The sequence below is a fragment of the Vicugna pacos genome, chromosome 17 (assembly GCF_048564905.1).
Source record: "Vicugna pacos chromosome 17, VicPac4, whole genome shotgun sequence".
In the NCBI taxonomy this organism is placed as follows: Eukaryota; Metazoa; Chordata; class Mammalia; order Artiodactyla; family Camelidae; genus Vicugna; species Vicugna pacos.
In genome coordinates this window covers 32886446-32905561 of record NC_133003.1, presented here as the reverse complement: position 1 = coordinate 32905561, position 19116 = coordinate 32886446, and the positions used below count along the sequence as shown (strand labels likewise).

General features: G+C 43.9%; 1 protein-coding gene and 1 pseudogene across 15 annotated transcripts in view; one reads left to right on the top strand and one right to left on the bottom strand.

Annotated features, from left to right (window-relative positions):
* The window catches only part of ATXN7 (ataxin 7), a 136997-nt gene that overhangs the window by 67440 nt on the left and 50441 nt on the right, over positions 1–19116 (bottom strand). The window lies entirely within an intron of this gene.
* LOC102530042 (large ribosomal subunit protein eL29 pseudogene) lies at positions 947–1495 on the top strand (annotated as a pseudogene).

Here is a 19116-nt window from a genome sequence, read left to right as displayed (position 1 = left end):
GTAAAGAGTAGTGTTATTATTATGATGATTATTAGTGCTAAGGTTATGGCTATACACTCATGACTCAGTTAAAAACACCATTCCTTCTTTTGTTCAAAAGGCAGTCAGCACAGCAGCACCACCTCTGCCAGGTATCTTGTAAGCAGAAAACCCACGGCTCTCATACAACTAAAAACAGCGTTGACTATGGAACAGTGCTGCCTACTGATCCGGCTCTACGTTTTAGTCCAATACAGACCATATCCTGGCCCAGACAACAAACCTCAACAAATTTAAAATAACTGAAATCACATCAAGTATCTTCTCTGACCACAATGGAATTAAGTTAGAAATCAGTAACAGAAAGATACAAGAAAATTTCCAAATACTCGGACACTAGACACTTCAAATACTCCACAACCAAACAATGTAATCCATGAAATGAACAGGCTAAAGAAGAAAAATCATGCTACCAGAATAACTGATGCACAAAAAAACAGTCTCGATTAAAACAACTACAACAACAACAACACGGAGGACCAGCAGCAGAGGGGATTTCCCTAACGTGATGAAGACTATTTACAAAAAAACCTACAGTGAGTATCATACTTCATGGAAAAAGACTCCACGCTTTCCCCCTAAGATCAGGAACAAGGCAAGGACAGCCACCCTCAGCACAGCAAAGAAGTTCTAGCCAGAGAAATCAGGCCAGAAAATGAAATAAAAGGCACACAGATTGGAATGGAAAAAAATACAACTTTCCCCACTTGCAGATGGCTTGACAGTATATGTAGAAAATCACAAAGAATCTACAAAAAAAAACCCAAAAAACCAACTCCCAGAATTACCAGTTTAGCAAAATCACAGGATACAAAATTTCCTTAGCCTGTCTGGACTGCATAACAAGATACCAGCTCTTTCTCTTCCGGTCCCAGGAAATTCGGGATGTCCCGGCTCCGGTGCAGCCATGGCCAAGTCAAAGAACCACACCACACACAACCAGTCCCGAAGATGGCACAGAAACGGCATCACAAAACCCCGATCACAACGATACAAATCTCTTAAGGGGGTGGACGCCAAGTTCCTGAGGAACATGCGCTTTGCCAAGCAGCACAAGAAGGGCCTGAAGAGGATGCAGGCCAGCAACGCCAAGGCCATGAGCGCATGTGCCAAGGCTGTCATGGCTCTCGGAAAGCCCAAGGAGGTCAAGCCCAGGATTCCACAGGGCAGCAGCCGCAGGCTCAGCTGACCTGCCTGCACCGCTCACCCCAAGCTCGGGAAGCGTGCGTGTGCCCGAGTCGCCAAGGGGCTCAGGCTCTGTCGGCCAAAGGCCAAGGCCAAGGCTCAGACCAAGGCCGCAGCTGCAGCTCTGGGTCCGGCTCCCAAAGGCGCCCAGGCCCCCACAAAGGCTCCAGAGTAGAGGCTTCCATCTACTGATGTGAGGATAGGACTAGTGTGGCCCCTGGGCTGCTGTCTGCGTAGGGCTCATGTCTACCTGTGCTGTTTCTACAAATAAACCTGAGGCAGGATCTGTCGGACAAAAAAAAAAAAACTACAGACTGGTTGGCTTATTAAAAAAAAAAACATTTATTTCTCGCAGTTCAGGAAGCTGGGAAATCCAAGATGAAAGCACCAGCATATTCAGTGTCTGGTGAGAGCCTGCTTCCCGGTCCACGGTCATCTTTTCACCGTGTCCTCCACGTGGAAGAAGAGGAGAGGGGAGCCCTCTGGAGCCCGTTTTAGAAGGGCACTGATCCCATTCATGGGAGCTCCACACTCATGATTTAACCACTTTCCAAAGGCCTCACCTCCAAAAATCATCTTGGGGATTAGGTTACAACACACGAATTTTGAGGGGAACACAAACATTCAGTCTGTACACAAGAGCAATATACAAACATGAAGTGTCTTTCTCTGTCCTAGTAACGAACACATGAAAACCACAATTAAATGGCTAGCCTTCAGCTGGCACAGCATGTTAATCATGTTATTTGCTTTACGGTATAGCTGAGTATTATTCAACAGCCATGTGGATGAAATGTACTAGAGATTTGTATCTTTCACAACCACCTTACGGGGATGTTATAAGCTGTAATTATCTCATATTTATAAAGTCTCTAAATATCTTACCAAAAGCATGCTCAAGAAGATTCAGAACTTTAAATAGAAAATTACAGTGTAGTGTCTTGAGTTTGGTTATGATACCTCAAGTCACAGAAGAAATGCTTGTTAGACCTTCTCCTTCTATATTAATGGTCAAGATGAGAAAGAAGGTACGCTCAATTTTATGCTCTCCCTGAAAATAAAGCCTGCCTACTTCAAGTATGGTCCACGGGCCAAATGTTTCTGTATCACTTAGAACCTGATTAGAATTACAGAACTTCAGGACTCAATCCAGACCCACCAAGTCAGAATCTGCATTTCAAAAAGATTCCTAGGTGATATGCATGCTTCAGAAGTGCTGAAAAACAGAACATCATCTAATCTGGACTGAAACTTGAATAATGTGACTAATATTGGAGAAATCATTCATACCAGAGTAATTCACACTCTTCCAATCTATCCATCCATCCATCAAAGGCATATTGAACATATTTGCGCAACTGTATGTTGTATGTTGCGCAAATGTGTGTTTAGTATATTGTACATTGTAGAATATAACAAATGTATACTGTATAATGTATATTGAGTATATTAGTTTGTAATTTGCAGTTTCTGTGATGTCTTTGGTTTTGTTATCAGGATACTAGCCTCATAGAATGAGTTGAGAAATGTTCCCTACTTTTCTGTGTTTTAGAAAAGTTCATGTAGGATGGGTGTTAATGCCCTATACATTTAGTAAAATTCACCAGTGAAGTCATCTGGGCCTGGTCTTTTCTTCGGGGGAAGTTTTTAAGTTACCAATTTCAAATTTTTATACTAGGTCTACTCAGATTTTCTAATTCTTCTTGCGTTAGTGTTGGTAGTTTGGTAGTACCTTTCTGGAAATCTATCCATTTCATTTAGGTTATCCAATGTGTTGACATACAGTTGTTCACAGTATTCCTTCATAACAGTAGGTCAGTAGTGATATTAATTACCTATTAATTACCTAGTTCATTGCTGGTTTTAGTAATATGAGTCATGTGGTGAAATCTGGCTAAAGGTTTGTCAGTTTTATCACAATCCAAGCACACTTAATCTTGTCAAAGTACCACCTGTTGGTTTCATTGATTTCTATCTGTTTTTCAATTGATTAACTCATCTATTTCCACTCTAATGCTTATTATTTTCTTCGACTTGCTTTGTGTTTAGTGTGTTCTTTTTCTAGTTTCTTCGGGTGGAAGGTTAGGTTAGTGATTTGAGATCATTCTTACTTTTTAATATAAAGATTTATAGCTATAAATTTTCTCCTAAGTGCTGCTTCAGCTACAGTATTTAAGTTTTGGTAAGATGTGTTTCATTTTCATTAATTTCAAAGTATATTCTAATTTCCCTTGTGATTTCTCATTTGACGCATGGCTTGCTTAGGAGTGCGCTGTTTACTTTTCACGTTTGTGAATTTCTCAAATTTCCTTTGGTGGTTAATTTCTAATTTCACTCGACTGTGGTTAGAGAACACTGTATTTCTATGATTTCAGTCCTTTTACATTTATTTAGGCTTATTTTATTGTGGCCTAATGTATGATCCTGAAATTACTCCACACTCACTTGAAAAGAATGTGTACTCCACTGTCATTGGTTGTGTCTAACTGTCTGTGGTTTTCAAGTCTTTGACATCTGTGTTGACCTTCTGCCTAGCTGTTGTCTCCATTTTTTAACGTAAGTTACTGAGATCTCCAACTATTATTGCTGAATTGTCCACTTCTCCTTGCACAGTGTAAGTTTCGTGCTTCATGTATTTTGAGGCTCTGTTAGGTACATGTATCTTCATCACTGTTATTTCTTCCTGCTGGATTGACTCGTTCATGATTATAAAATGTCCTCCTCTATCTCCTATTGTGTCTGATACTTGTATAAGCTAGTCTAGCTCTCTTTTGACTACTGTATGTTATATTTTCCAGTAACTTTCAACATATTTGACTTTGAAGTATGTCTTCTTTTGATAGCATATCAGTGGATCATAATTTTTAAAATCCATTCCACCAATTTCTATCTGCTGAATGGTGTTTAGTTTATATTTAATATAATTACTGATAAGGCGGGATTTATGTCTGTGATTTTGCCATTTGTTTTATATAGATATTATGTCTTTTTCTGTTCCTCTATTCTGTCTCCTTTTGTGTTAAACTGATAGATTCTAACAGACCTTTTTAATTCCCCTTTTACTTTTTTCCAAAGTTATTTTCATAGTGGTTCTCCTGGGGATCACAATTAACATCAACTTCAGACAAAGCAGTTTGAATAAAACCAACTTAATTTCAACAGTATTTTATAAATGCTTTGTTTGGACATGGCTGCATTTTGTGCTTTTTTTCCCCCTGCGTGTGGGCCATATTTCTGTTTCTTTGTCTGTCTTGTAATTTTTTTGCTGAAAACTGGACAATTTAAATAATATAATGTAACAGTTCTAGAAATCAGATCCACCTGCCCTTTTGGTTTGCTTAGAGATTCACCTGGTCTAATTGTATAGAGTCTGTATTCTTTGTTACATGTGGTTAAGTTTTTGCAAGGTTAGCTAATGATTGGGCGGGGATTTCCTTAAAAATCTTGAAGTAGTAAGTCTCCTAGCCTTTCCTGAGGGGCTCTGTGTGGATGTTGGGACATGCTTTCAATGTTCTTGTAAGCAATTTACATCTCTGCCTTAGTCTTCACTTCCTGCTTGCACAGAGTCTAGAAGTCAGCCAGAGATGAGAGATTAGGGTTTTCTCAGGTCATTCCTGGGCATGTGTACACCCCTATATATGTACATTGTTTCCTTTTCTTTTCTTTCTTAATCAAAGTATAGTTGATTCAATGCATGTGGTTTTCTAGATTCCCAGGAGTATGTTGGAGCTCTTTAAAAACTTCAACTGACATCTCATTTCCCAGTGTTTCCTACTTAGTTTTTTGGTCAGCCTCCCATCAGCCTCAACTGATATCACCACCTCGGACAAATGCTACTTTTTTTGTTTTGTTTTTTTGTTTTGTTTTTTACAAACAACCTAGGGATAGGGCACAACCAAGCTGGTTCCAATAAAGACAAGTTCTGCGAAGGGAGCTTTTCAGGGGGCTATCAGACAGTTCAAACAGTGATAATTTTCTAGGCATGTGCCTTTAGGGAAGCTCCAGATCCATTCTCTCCACTTTGATGGCTTCTAGGCTGTTAGTTTTCACAGCCACCATAGTTATAAGGTCTGCTGGTTCTCAAAATAACTCTAGAGCTGGGGAGTGGGATGTGACAGCAATGAAATAGGGTGAGCTAAAATACCACAGCGTTTGCTGTATTTACAGAGGTTCAGCTATTTTTCTTGTATAAATGCTCAACAGATCCTGCAAGCCTTTCATTTTTAGAATTCTGAAAAAGTTAATTTCCTAAATGCTTGCCAGTATTCTCACTGCTTTGAGAGAGAAGACTTTCGGAAGATGTGGAAATGCTTTTTGGATACTTTAAGGCTAATATCATCAAGCTTTTTATTATTATTATTTTCAACACTGATAGGACTGCAGTGTGAAGAAGAGAGGTTCGTGGTTCAAAAGTAGAAGTGAGAAGGCCAGTCGCTTGCATTTGCAACAGTATAGATGAAAGATACGGGGTAGCTTGGAGTTTGAGATGACACAGAAAAGATTCAGAGATATTTACAAGGAAATGTTGACATGACTTGGTAATGGCCTGGATACAAGGGTGGTGTAGAGAATGATGCCAAGTCTCCTGTCTTGTAGAACAGGATGGATGAGTGGCACCAGTCCCTGAGAAGGAATTCTGGAAGAATGCCAGGTCTGAGAATGAGGAATATACACTGGGGACATTTGAAATCTAGGTGCCTCTGAGATTTCCAAGGAGATACCAAGGAAGCCATCATCTTCAAGACGCCCCCCTAATTGTAGAGAAATGCTTTTCAAATCAAATCCTAAATTATTTCCTCTATATACCAAACAAATACACACACACAAAATAAAAACAGGCAAAGCATATATACTAAGTGCCGATCACTTAAAGTTAACCCAGGAATTAAAAACATGGTTCCAAGAATGATGAGAACCATGCATAAACATCTGAAACTATTCACTGCCTACACGCAAGTTAATTAGAGCTTCCCCAAAGGCGGCTTTATTTACAGAGAAGTTACAATAAATATAAAGATAAATCTTTCCTTTGTCTAACAAGATTCTGTTGCACTCGTACACACGTCAATTTAATGTTCTCACTGATGCCTGTGAAAACAAATCAAACAGATCCATTCATGCCTCCACTCATTCCATAAATACTCGAGTACCTCCTATTTGAAAGCACTTGGTCAGACTTAGAAGACAGCTGGGACTAGGTCAGACTAGGTCCCTGAAGTGTGAATTGTTCTCTTGGTTTCAACACCAACTTTTCTGAATATCATACTTCTTTGGTTCTGTAATCATTTCCGTGAGGCCTCAACTTTCATGCACGAAATTCACTTGCACAGCTGCTTTTTCTGGTCAGGATTGGGCAGGAAAAGATCTGTAAGGCAACACTTACTGGGGAAACAGGAGAGTTGACTGCTGGTTAATTACCTCTACTCCTAATCTCTCCTAATGTTATAAAGGCTTTGCTCTGTTTAAACAGATTAGGTGCAGTGTGTTACCACTGGGAAATATTGAAGTACTTCGAGTTTGTTTTGACTGTTAGCTCATCTGCCCACTTCTGTTTCAACAACTAGAAGTCCTAATGGGCAATACTTTCACAAGAAAGTTCTATGCATTCTCTTATCTCAGTTTTACCTCTTCAGACTTTACGGTTTTACTCCTCATCCTTCCAGAGGAAGCCGGTCAAAGCACCTGAACAAAGAACTCAAAACTCACTTACCAAAACCATATGCAAACAGATGTGGTTGGCAGATAACACCCTGGGCAGCCACAGTTCAGAGTGATGCCTCAAGTTCAACACCTATTTCTCCCCAGCTGTTTGTTTTCCAGAGATCTTCTAATGTAAAAGGTTGGGCAATTGCTTAAAATACAATACAGTAACAATAGCCACCTTGTCAAATGTTTATGGAGAACCTCTTAGGCCAGACAGTGTGCTAAGTACTATACATGCTTCGGGTTATGTAATCCTCACAACAACCTGGTGGTGTACGTACTATTCTTAGCCCAAGTTTACGAATGAGGAAAAAGGCGTGGAAGGATTAAGTAACTGGCCCAGGAACACACAGCTGGCAAGAGGTGGGGCTGGGGTTAAAGGCTAGATCTAGCTGACTCCAGAACCTAGTCCCTAACCAGCATGCAATGGCATGTCACTCGTCACAGAACTTCAGTCCTTCCTCCAACAAGTATTAACTAAGGGTCCTGGTAGTGTCATCTCTGGGGAAGAACAAACGAGAAATACAGAGAATCAGTCCTTACAGAATTGACACAGCTTCTTATATTATGAAAACTGCTTTAAGATACTTGTCTGGGCAAAACTATTTACACACATTCTATATATATATATATATATATATATATATATATATATATATATATATATATATATATATATAAATACTACTTAAAATTCACCACAGGCCTAATAAATCCCAGTTATCCTAAATTATGGTGTATAAAACTTATACTGGGTATGATTTTAGTGGGCAGGGGTGGGATCCAAACATGTTCCATTAAGGTACAAATCATTAAACTGTATTGTTAAAAGACTAACATGACAATCCAACTTTCACCGCCCCCCTCCCATTTCAACACATTAGGAAGCACTTAAGACAACAAGGAAAAAGAAATATTTGTGCTAATAAGTGGAAACTAACAGAAACTATACTTTGCCCTCCACTGAGCATTTGGTTTGTTTTATTTTAGGTAGCATATTTCTGTCCTCCCTCATTTCAGAAAAACAGCCAACACACTGCCTCACATTTATGGTTATCAGTAGTGACATGGCCATATCTCTGCAAACAGTTGGTTAATTAATTTGTACGCCTATCTTCTGGCAGCTTGCCTATGCAACCGAACAGCAAAAAATAATTACACGAGGCTAAAGCGGGAACATTCTCACTCCTCTTTCTGAGGTTTCTTATCGTGGGGCCTGTTGCCTTTCTTTAAGTGGGTTTGACTTGCAGAACGCTTGCAAATCAGTTTAAGGTCATTAGAAGATGATAATGTTTCCATTCTTTGCTACATCATGAATATTCAGTCGGGACGGAAAGGGTCAGAGGAGAAAACCGACCAACCAGTCAAAGGCACAAAGTGTGGGCTAAGCAGAATCATGGACGAAGAAATATCCAGCTCTATTCCAGGACAGACCTACATCTCTTTCATCACATTAGATCTGAGGTTAATCTATCAACAAATATTTTCGTAGAACCTACCACAGGCAGTCCCCTGCCTTCCTACACAAAACCGTATGTGAGAAAGTCAAACAGGAGATGACTTGGATCCTGTACTCAGCACCACAAGCCACAAAACTTCTAATTAGGTATCACCTTTGAAACGCAGTCTGCGGGGACACAGTTCTAGGACGTCAAAGGTAAACAGCAGTCCCTGGGTCAGCTTACGCCCACCTCACTACAAATGATGTCAGCGCTTTCTGCATACCTAATGATTTCCATCTGTCTAGACTGGGACAGTGGAGTTCCATTTGAAGAGAGTTTCTAAAGTCAGTTGAAATCATCCCAGAAAATTTCTCAGACACCACATGGAGCCGAACCAGTAAGTCCTACACGGCCAGCTGTGTCACTGATGTCACAGGAGATGGCTGTTTCTACCAAATGAAATAGTTGGCTTGTGTTTAGGGACCTACTTCTAATTAAAAAAAAAATCCATGTATTTAAACACCAGAATCATAAGACAGTGAGATGTTTACACTTGAAGACACTTTCAGGAAAAGAGACCAAATAAAGGAAAGCAACCAATGTTTCATCATTACTTATGTGCTTACTGTGTTCAAAGCACTCTCTCAGGATACTAAAGACAGAGGGGGCCAAATCCCGTCCTCGTGGAACTTGCATCTTTGTTGGGTCACACCTCCCATTTCCAGCGCATTTCAAGGCACTATGCATCGAATGATCGGTGAAATTAGCCACACTATTTTCCTCCTCTGTACCACCGTATTGTATAATTAGCAAAAGTTACCAGCAGTTATGACGCAACCCTCCCGTTAAAGCGTGAGACATCTGTTTCTCATCACCAGTGTTAGAAATCCAGTTTTTACTGCATACTCCTCCTTACACTGAGCAAAACACAGTGACACAGTTAAATAACTGCTCAAACACACTGCTGCAAGGGCAAAATAGGGACCAGGGGAAAAGATACTGTTGGTTCCGACATGGGAGAGACAGCACTGGTTTCTGTCCTGAGCTGCGTGAAGGTTCAAAACCGTACGAAGGGCAGTTTAATGGCATCACTACTGAACATGGGGAAGTGCAGGCTGTTCAAACGTGTGAGGCTGGGTCTGAGGCACTGTCTACTCAAGTCCTGGAAAAACAGCTAGGTGAGGCAGCCTTCGCCGATAAAGAGGTTCTGATCCAGTTACAAAGCCCAGACATTCACAGAAATACCATATTCCTTCATTTCAAAGCTGACATCAAGTGTGTGTCAATATCAGCCTTTAGGGAAGGATAAAAAAAAAAAGTACCCTTCAACTTTATAATTCATTCTGAGTTCAGAAAGTTGAAACAAGAGGGGGATGGGCATCCTGAAATCGAGAATGCACGCTGAGAGGCAGGCTGGCACTTCCCGGGTGCTGCTGAGCAACATGAGTGGGACGCGGGATGGGGAGGGAGGCTCCTCTTGGTAGCCACCCAAAAGAATTCAGCTACTGTAGTGCCACACGGACCCCCCACAGGAACCTCCTCTACGTGATTTCCAGGGAAGGAGCTAGCATCCCAACAGTGTAACACCAGCATTCAAGTGCACACTCACACTTCTACCACGCAGCTCCTATGCATCAAACACTGAAGAACATCCCCATATGCCAAGGACTGAGCGAGGGAAGGGCTTTAAATCAGTGGTTCTCAACTGGGCGCAATCTTGCCCACCAGGGGACACCGGCAATATCTGGAGACATTCTGGTTTTGACGACTGGAGGGGATGTTGATACTGGCAGCCAGAGGCAGAGGCCACGTGCTCCTCAACATCCTATAAGGCACAGGACATTCCCCCACAACAAAAAATGATCTGACCCCAAATCTCAGGAACACTGAGGTTAAGAAACCCACATTAACTAAAGCCCCCTCAGAAACGGCCCTGTGGGGGAAACACTATTCTAATCCACGTCCACCTGTGAGGAAACTGAGGCCAGAAGGTGTTAAATAACTTGTGTAGGATCATCAGAGAAGCGATGGAACAGGCACTGTGACCCAGGAAATGCGACGCTGTGCAATGAGCATTAACGCCCTGCAAAGCCCTTGGTGTGATTACAGACACCCAGAGAGGAAGTACTTAAAAAACTGAGTTGCCCGGGCATAACACCCATTCGCCCTTCCTTCCCTCAGCTCCCATCCGGAAGTATCCCCTTTCTGCCTCTCACACAGGCCATCGCCTCTTTCCCAGTGCTCGCCCATCCCGTCTTGATCTCTGGGAAAAGGTACGTGAGGAGCATGACTGTCTGATTTCTGATTTCTCCATTCACTGTTCAGAGTGGTGCCCACAAGCATACACAAAAATGTCCCCTGACCCCAGGAACCCAGAGAACCAGGCAATTCTTTCTTTCTGTGAATTCTCTTCCCAGAAGTGGTGAAAACTTTGGCACGTGGTACACCTAAGGGGCCAGACGCAATCACAGCCTCCAAGCAAGCAGGACTGAAAGAGCTGTGGGAGGCGGGAGGCGGGAGGCAGGAGGCGACCAGCTGGCAGGCAAATGTGAAAGGACAGGACACAAGGGCGTGCGTGGGTTTCAGGCTTCCCCAGCTCCCAGGGGAATTAGTCTTTAGCCTTTCAATACGACTGTAAAGTTGCCCATCCGCTGCAAAGGAGCTAGGGCAACTGGTGGTTCTGAAAATAAGGATGAATATCAGTAGCTTTCTAGGCACTAAACCTGTGAATGAATTGTGAACCACCCAACTTCCAGTAACCCTTTTTTTAAAAACCTTTTTTGGAGGGGGAGGGACTGAGGGCTCTATCTCAAATACTATACAAACTGATACCAAAAAACCAAAAACTCATGTAGCCGCTCCCTCCATAAGCACCTATGAGGCATGAACTTTTTTATCAGCAGGAACCATTACCCCCCTCACCAGAAAGATTATCTAACTAACCACTCTGCACAGGTTTCTTTCAATATTCAATAAAGGACATCCATCATTTTATCAAGAGGGAGATTACCAGAGTCACAGGGAAATCACATTTCCTCTTTTCTTTTTTTTGTGAAGGAGAAGTACGTTAGGCTAGTCACTTAACATTCTGTTCTGTATTCAAATCCAAACACTGTGTTATGAGATGTTCACTCACTGTGGACTTTCTCAGGGGAGGTGGAAGACAGCTTTGGCCTTTGTTTGAGACTTTGGAGGCCAGGGCTCACAGGGTAGATGAAGAAAGTCAACAGTAATGTGGCAAAACCTGTACCCTAGATTTTGTGGATTAAAGAGCAAACACATAGGGACTTTGCGACTCTGCGATCAAGAGCGTGATTCTGACTGGAAGTCTACAATTGATTCTTCCTTTAACAACAACACTTTGAAGGTCCGACCTGTGTGTTTAACTCACAGGGCTCTAAGTTTATAGAGGACAGAAGACAGCAATTTCAACAACCCAAAACTTGGGGGGGCTGGTGAAGGAAGACAGGGGAAGAGCTAGGTCCTACCCGTTCCTTAAGGAGAGGCCAACACTCCAAGAGAAAAAAACTGTGCCCCCCAGCCATCAACACACTTTTCTGTCACCTACGTGGACCTCTGACACTTGAAAAGCCTTTTTCGAGGGTACCCTGGCAATATCTACTCAAATATACTCTCCACTTGCCGGTTTATTTAAAAAACAAGCAAATAAAAACTTCAGTAGTGCTAAGAAGCTTGTAAAAGTACTTTAACTGTGGTACTGTTGGTAAAAGCAGCAAAACTGACAACAGTTTAAATATCCAACCACAGTGTATTTGTGACACAGAAACCCTAGGCAGAGCGACACGCGGCGACACGGGAAGACGTCCCCATGGATGACCAGGCACGCTGCAGACACAGAGCCGGCCCAGGGGCCCAGAAGAACTCACGCTGCAGCGCAGACCTGTGAGACGAAGGTTGGCTTTTCTTCTGCTAGGAAAGGGGGTGAGGGGAAAGAAGGAAGCAGGGGAGGGGGAGGGTGTGCAGGGATAGAGGGCCGTGTCCCGACGTAGGGGTGGTGCAGATCCTGGAAGGAAGGGCTAAGGAGCTGGGAGGCTTCGGTGGCCTCAGGCAAACAGGATCCTGTTCATCAGCCAAAGTAAGTAGTTTTAGCTTCACCCTAAGGGCAAAGGGGAATTGGTGAGGTCAGTTAGGCAAGAGTCAGTCATTCAAGCAATGCTAAACACTCTCAGGTGCGTTCCAGAGAAATCACCTGGACTGCCATGTCATATCCTCAAGTCTGTCCCTCACTTGCCCTTCATTTATAAACAGGTTCAGTTACAGAACTGCAGGCAGGATTTGTATCTGTCTGTCTCTCTGACATGATGCCGGTCCACAAGGTGTCACCAGGACAAAAGATGGTCATCTTCTCAGGCTGGCCCACTTACGATTCTTAACTCTTAATGTGGACAGAATATGTTCCTCATGACATTTACAAAAAACAATACTGCTGTGAAAGCATTAGTCAAGCAAAGCAAAAACTTTAGAAACCCAACAGGAAATCTAAAAAAATATGTATCTTGAATATGGGAACTTGAACAAAAAACTTGCTTTAACTAAAAATAAAATAATAATGGAGACTTGCTAAGATCTTATGAAAAAGACTTCAGGTATTTTCACTGGTGGTGAACGATGTTGGGTCATGTAGGCCTTTGAGTATCGGCTGAAATGCATATTGTCTCCCCCTAGGAAACTGTATTTATGCAAATACAGACAATAGTTTGCATAAATCTATGAAGGGGTTCAAGGACTCTGCATCTCTCAAATAAGCCCCGCTGGAGAACCCCTGGTTCCAAAGCCCATGTGTTACTTCTTCATGCGTCTATTTCCACTTCTGCACTCCAGGCTTGTCTTCCCTCTGACACAGATGTACTGCAGTCACAATTTACATCCATCACCCTTGTCATGACACGAGATGGGAGACATTAAAAGCAAGCAGGATTTAATATGAATTCTTCTCTGGAAGTAAGACTTGGAAGGGTAGGGGTCAACTTAAAAGAGGGTGTGCATATACAAAGGAGACCACTTAAACCAGAAGATATACAGGAAAGAGTGTTGAAAAGAAAGCCAAAAAGAGAGAGAGAGAGCGCGCGCAATGATGTACCTTCTTTCTCAAGAGAAGGCACAAAGGCCGTAAGAGGGAACACTGACCAGATCTGTCCCTCAGAGGCCCCACAGGCCAGAGGTGAAGCTTGCATTCTGCAACAAGAGAAAGCCTCTGAGCGCCCTCTCTGGTCCTCAGGGGCTCTTTCTTCCTGATGCCCAAGTCAAGGCCAGATGCCCCACAAGCAGATTCATACATTGGTGGATATCCACAGCTTTCACTCAGCAAACCTCTATCAGAGCTAAGTTTCAATTCTGAGTAATTAAGCTTCATGTCCCCCACCACTAACTTTTTCGGGGGCTGCTTACAAGGAAGTAATTGTAAGAAGATGAGCAGTAGAAACAAAAGTTAGAACTTCTACCATACATTCCGTTGATTCCAGCTTTAAAGGCCGAGCTCTTCCAGACCCCTCTGTTTTACTTAACTCCTTAACAGTTCTGTGAAACAGCACCGCTCCACTCTCCATGCCTAATAGGGCACTCAATAGCCAGATTTAACAAAATCAACACACAAGCTCTTACTATGTCTCCCCAGAAGCAGCCATCTGTCCAGGGCCTTCCGACCTGGTACGAAAGTCCTTAAGCAACAAGGGTCTGCTGGAACCCACTCCACCTTGTAAACTGCGGGTTTGAAAAAGATCAGGTGGCTGTCCTTCCACTCTGGCTCCTCCCCTCATTTAACGGCGCCCAGATACAGACGTAATTACGGCCAAGGTCTTCCAGGGAAAGCTGTGGAGGGGCTACACACAGAAGGATCTTGTTACAAGATATTTTCATCAGGCAAATAAGAACCTGAGTGATGATGCAAAAGACACATTCCCTATCTAACTCCTTAATTACCTTTTCATGAAATTGACAGCACTTTAAATTTCCTGGGGATTTGGGAATAAAAATAAAAACTTGTCATCTTTTTAAATGAAAGAAAAATCTGTCTCTGAACAGGAGCTGCTAAATTTTACTGAAATCAAGCATTAAAGACTGACCTCTCAAAGTCATTGGCATTATCTGAAAACCATTAAAATATACATTAAAGCCTATTTTTCCTGTCGGGAGAATAGAAAAAACCCCAAATGATGTCCAGTTTAGTCATAACAATTTCAAAACCCCAGATTCCTGCCAAAGGCTACCGAGTAGGTAACTCCCAGGCCCCGTGGATGGAGGGAAGCCGCTCAGTCATCTCTCACTGCCTGTCAGTCGCTTCGCTGACCACAGGCTGTGTGAACCCACTGTGTGCAGAGCAGTCGGGATGCTGGCAGGGGCTCTGTGGCCAGAAAGAGCAGGGTGCCTGGCCTTCAAGCCAACTCCCATCTGCCCTGTGCCATCATGTCACACGTGAGCAAGACCACAGTAAAGCAACACGACCAGAGTGAAGAGAAATATCTGATGCAAAGTTACGTTGTCGTTAAGACCTATTTCCCTTTGTGGGGAAGCACCACCACCAAGATAAGCAGAGGTGGGGGGAGAAAGAATGAGAGTTCAGATCCACCAATGTAGCTACTCAGGGTCAACCAGAGCACGGTTTGGTGAGTCACATAGCAAAAATGAGAGATTCTCAGTTTTTAAGAGAATTTCCCAAGTTCTCCGATACTTTATAAAACCATTTTCCCCACTCATAAAAAAAAAAATGGGTACACAAACCAGATGGCTATCAGGGTTTGACATGTTTTTCCATAATTCTGAAATGCCATCTATTGAATTTCTGTTTTTAAGGAGCTGTTTTTATTGCAGAATTACTGGTGAGGAAGAACGAGGATCTTTGTGAAATTTTTACAAGGACTTACCCGGCACTTGACGAATACTAGTGCTTACCAACTTCATTAATCTGGATGGTTTGGTCTGTAAATGATTTTTAAAAAGTTGTTTTATTTGCTACTCTGCCATAACACGCTCTTCAATGAGAAGACTATGATTCATGGATAGATTATAAACTCACACAACACAGATTATTTTCAGCAACTGCCACCAGCTTTTAAGAAAACATCTACCAAACACAAGATCTTTTAAAGAAATAGCCACTGCAGCTGCCAGCGAACAATGAGCAGCTCATGAGACACGGGGCTAAGTAAGATAAGAGGGACAGAAAGGGCAGCACATAAAGTCTCCAGTAAACTCTGAGCCTGTCCCCAGAGTAGACAGAAAAGGGCCTAGAAGCAGGAATAAAGGGAAGGCAGAAAATAAATTTCCTATTCAGAGGCTGAAAAGAGCACAGAGTTTATCTTGGGAAAGAAAACCCCAGTGATGTAACAGAAGGATTCGGGCACACTGTCATTTATTCGTACATAACCAGTTATTCTAAAACCAAAACCATTTCTCTCTTCACAGCATATTGTTACTCAACCAAAAAGGTGCCGGAACACTGGGAATAAAGATGAACAATGGTCTATCACACTTTATAATCAGCAAGGGAATGAAACGTTACTGCAGTGAGCACTGCCACCCTGCCCCCAACGAAATGCCAAGAATATCATTGGTGGCTACTCTATACTGTTTTTCCCCTTTAGGCCCACTTTGCAAATTTAGCCAAGACTCAAGTAAAAACTGGCCATAATTCCTTGTACCCAGCGTTTATACCCCAAGCCTAAAAGTAATGGCACATTTTAGCCGGAGTGATGGCTTGCTCTATACTGACACAAGATACTGACAAAGCTTTGATAAGGGCTATAAAGCAATAGTGATGTGGAGGACTCCTTCAAGAAGGGGATACGTGACCTAAGGAAGGGGTAGGGGCAGGAGAGGGAGGACCACATGCAAGGGTTCAGAAGTGGGAAAGAGCCCAGCGCGTGAGGAGAACTGGAAGGAGGCCAGCATGCTCGAGGCCCAGTAAGCACAGGGGAAAACAGAAGGCGAGGAGGCTGGACGGCCCGGCAGAGGCAGAACCAGCAGGGCCTGCGGGCCACGGCAGAGGGATCTGGATTTTCAATGGGCTGCAGCCCTACGTGCCCGGCCTCAAGCCCTCGGCAGCTGGTTTCTGCTGCTTACACTCCCCGCGCTCACACCCCTCCAGCTGGCCTAGCCCGCGACTGCTCTGTGACCACTCCGGGATCCTCTCCCACCACAGCCTCGGGGTTTGCTGTTCCTTCTGGCTGGAGGCTCGGCCACCATGTCCACGTGGCTCATGCCGTCAGACCCTGTAAGACTTGCTCAGAAAACTCCTTCTCACCCTATTTTCAACTGCACCCCTCAACTTAATCTTTCTCAAGACCACCCATCACTAACTCACATATATGTACGTCACTATTTTTTCTTATTGTTATCTATCTCCCCCGCTGAAACCAGAAGTTCTGTGAGGGCAGTTCCAGAATGCCTGCTGTTTTTCTGAAAATTAGAGCAGTATCTAGCACAAAGTAGGCGGTCAATACATGCTGAAGCGAACAAAAAGAAACCACTGAGGTGTTTGATGAAAGAGAAAAAAACCCACTTTAGATTCTGAATCTGTATTTTAAAACCTCAATTCCTCAATTTATGATTACTTAGACTCTTGAGGATTTCACATTACGGAGGAAGGCTACAGGCCCCACTGGCCTCCAATTTCTACTTTAGCCACTGCCAATTCAATGTCCACACTGTTACCATGGTGATCGTTCAAAGACCAACCCCTGAAAACAGCACAAGTCTCTGTTCAGGACGACTTCCCACCTACTGTGTGCAGCTCCATCTCCTGACCTCCAGGCCTCACCTCCCAGCACTGCAGCCCAGTTCCAGGCTCCCCTCCAGAGATGTCCCACTTCAGAATACTCGCTACATCATACTCGCTACATCATACTCACTAACTCCTCCTTCAAAGTTCAACAAAAGCTCCAACTCACCCCTTCCCTGCCTCCAGCAAGCCTTCCCTGCCTGACCCCTGCTTCCCCACCCCAAGCTCTGACTTCACTCCACCTCAAGTTGTCGGATGCCTGATTTTGGAGGCTCACACGCCCACCATCCAAGGCCTCACAAGCCTTGTCAGGAAGTTTTGATTTGCTCCTAAGCACACTGGGAGGCCACTAAAGACACATAACTGTCTGCTGACTTGGCCAACAACCCCCCACCACTGGTCCAGACACTTTGAGAGAAAGACAGACAAAATTCTTCCTATTCACTTGCAAATGATGACGTCCTAACTTCACCCTTACTTCACAGCAATGACAGGAAAGGACTCCCTACCTGATATTCCCTGCCTGCCACCGAACCATATGCTCTTCCTCTCATTACAACAGAAAAAAGCCTCTGATTCGACCCAGAACAGATCCATCCACTTGGGCTCCGATCCCATCACCCTTTCCCATCATAAGGTATTATCCTTGTGGTCATCCATTTCCTCACACGTGATCAAGTAGCCTTCACTCCTGGATCACGTCCAGTGGCAGACAAGCATGCCCTGATACTACCCACAATAAACAGAATGAAACACAACAAAACAAAACCAGCCTTCGCCTTACTGCCTCTATCCACGTCCCCATCCTGCCATTTGCCTCATTTCTCCATTCCCTTTAACGCAAAGCCCTCTGAAGACCTGCCCACACTTGCCCTCTCCACTTCTCCACTCTGGTCTTCCAGCCCTCCAACCCAGCATCTGCCTCCCCAGCTCTCCAGACTGAGATCTACTGCCAGAGGTCAGTCCCTGGCCTGGCTGCATTCCACCTCACAGCAGCATGTGACACACGCCATCACTTCTCACTTCAAGTGGTTTCTTCTCTGGAATCCTACACCACCACACTCACCTGGTTTCCCTTCCCAATTCATTGGAAATTCCTCACCCCTCCTTCAGACTGCTTCTCACCCACGCACCCCCCCCACCACCCAATGAGGGCTCAACCACTGGTCCTCCGCTATCCTTCACTGACACCCACACCCGAGAGGAACCCGTACCTTCCGTACAGAGATGACATAGATCCAGCCCAGCCTGCTCCACCAGCTCCAGGCTGTATATTCAGTCACCGACTACACAGCTGCACAAGGATGCATACAGTGTGGCCAAAACCAGAGCTCCTGACCCTGAGCCTCCCCACTCTCCACATTCCTCACTCATTAGATGGTCCCACTCGGGGGCTCAAGCCTCAGATCCCAGTCCTTACTTAGCTCCCTCATCCACACTCAATTCTTCACGAAATCGTCAACTCTGCCTCCAAAACGTATCCTTAAGAGGACAAGGTCTCTGCCCTGCCAGCACCATCACCACCATCTAAGCCACCCTCACCTCTCACCTGGTTGGCTGGTCCCCTCCTCCTCTCCCCAGTCCATTCATCACACAACAGCCACTCCCCTGCTGAAGCTACTAACCCCAGGAGGCTCCCTTTGCACTTAGGATAAACCCAAACAGCTGCCCTTGACCTCTGTGATCTGACCTTTGTCAGCCTCCTGTCCCTCCCTCCGCTCCATGTCCATCTCAGAGGCCATGTACTTGCTTCTTCCTTCTGCTTAGAACGCTCTTCCCCCTCCTTCCAGATGATCGAGTGGTCACTTCCTTCTCACCACTCCGACCTCGGCTCACAAGTTAAAGCTCAGATAAGCCTTCCTTGATCATGTTAGCTCGAACCGCAACTCCTCTGCCTACTTTATTGACTTTACAGCATTCAATAGCCTTGAAAGATGTTTGTGTATTTACTGTATCTCACGTCACAGGGCAGGAGCTCTTTCTGACTTGCTCTATCTCAACACCCATCAG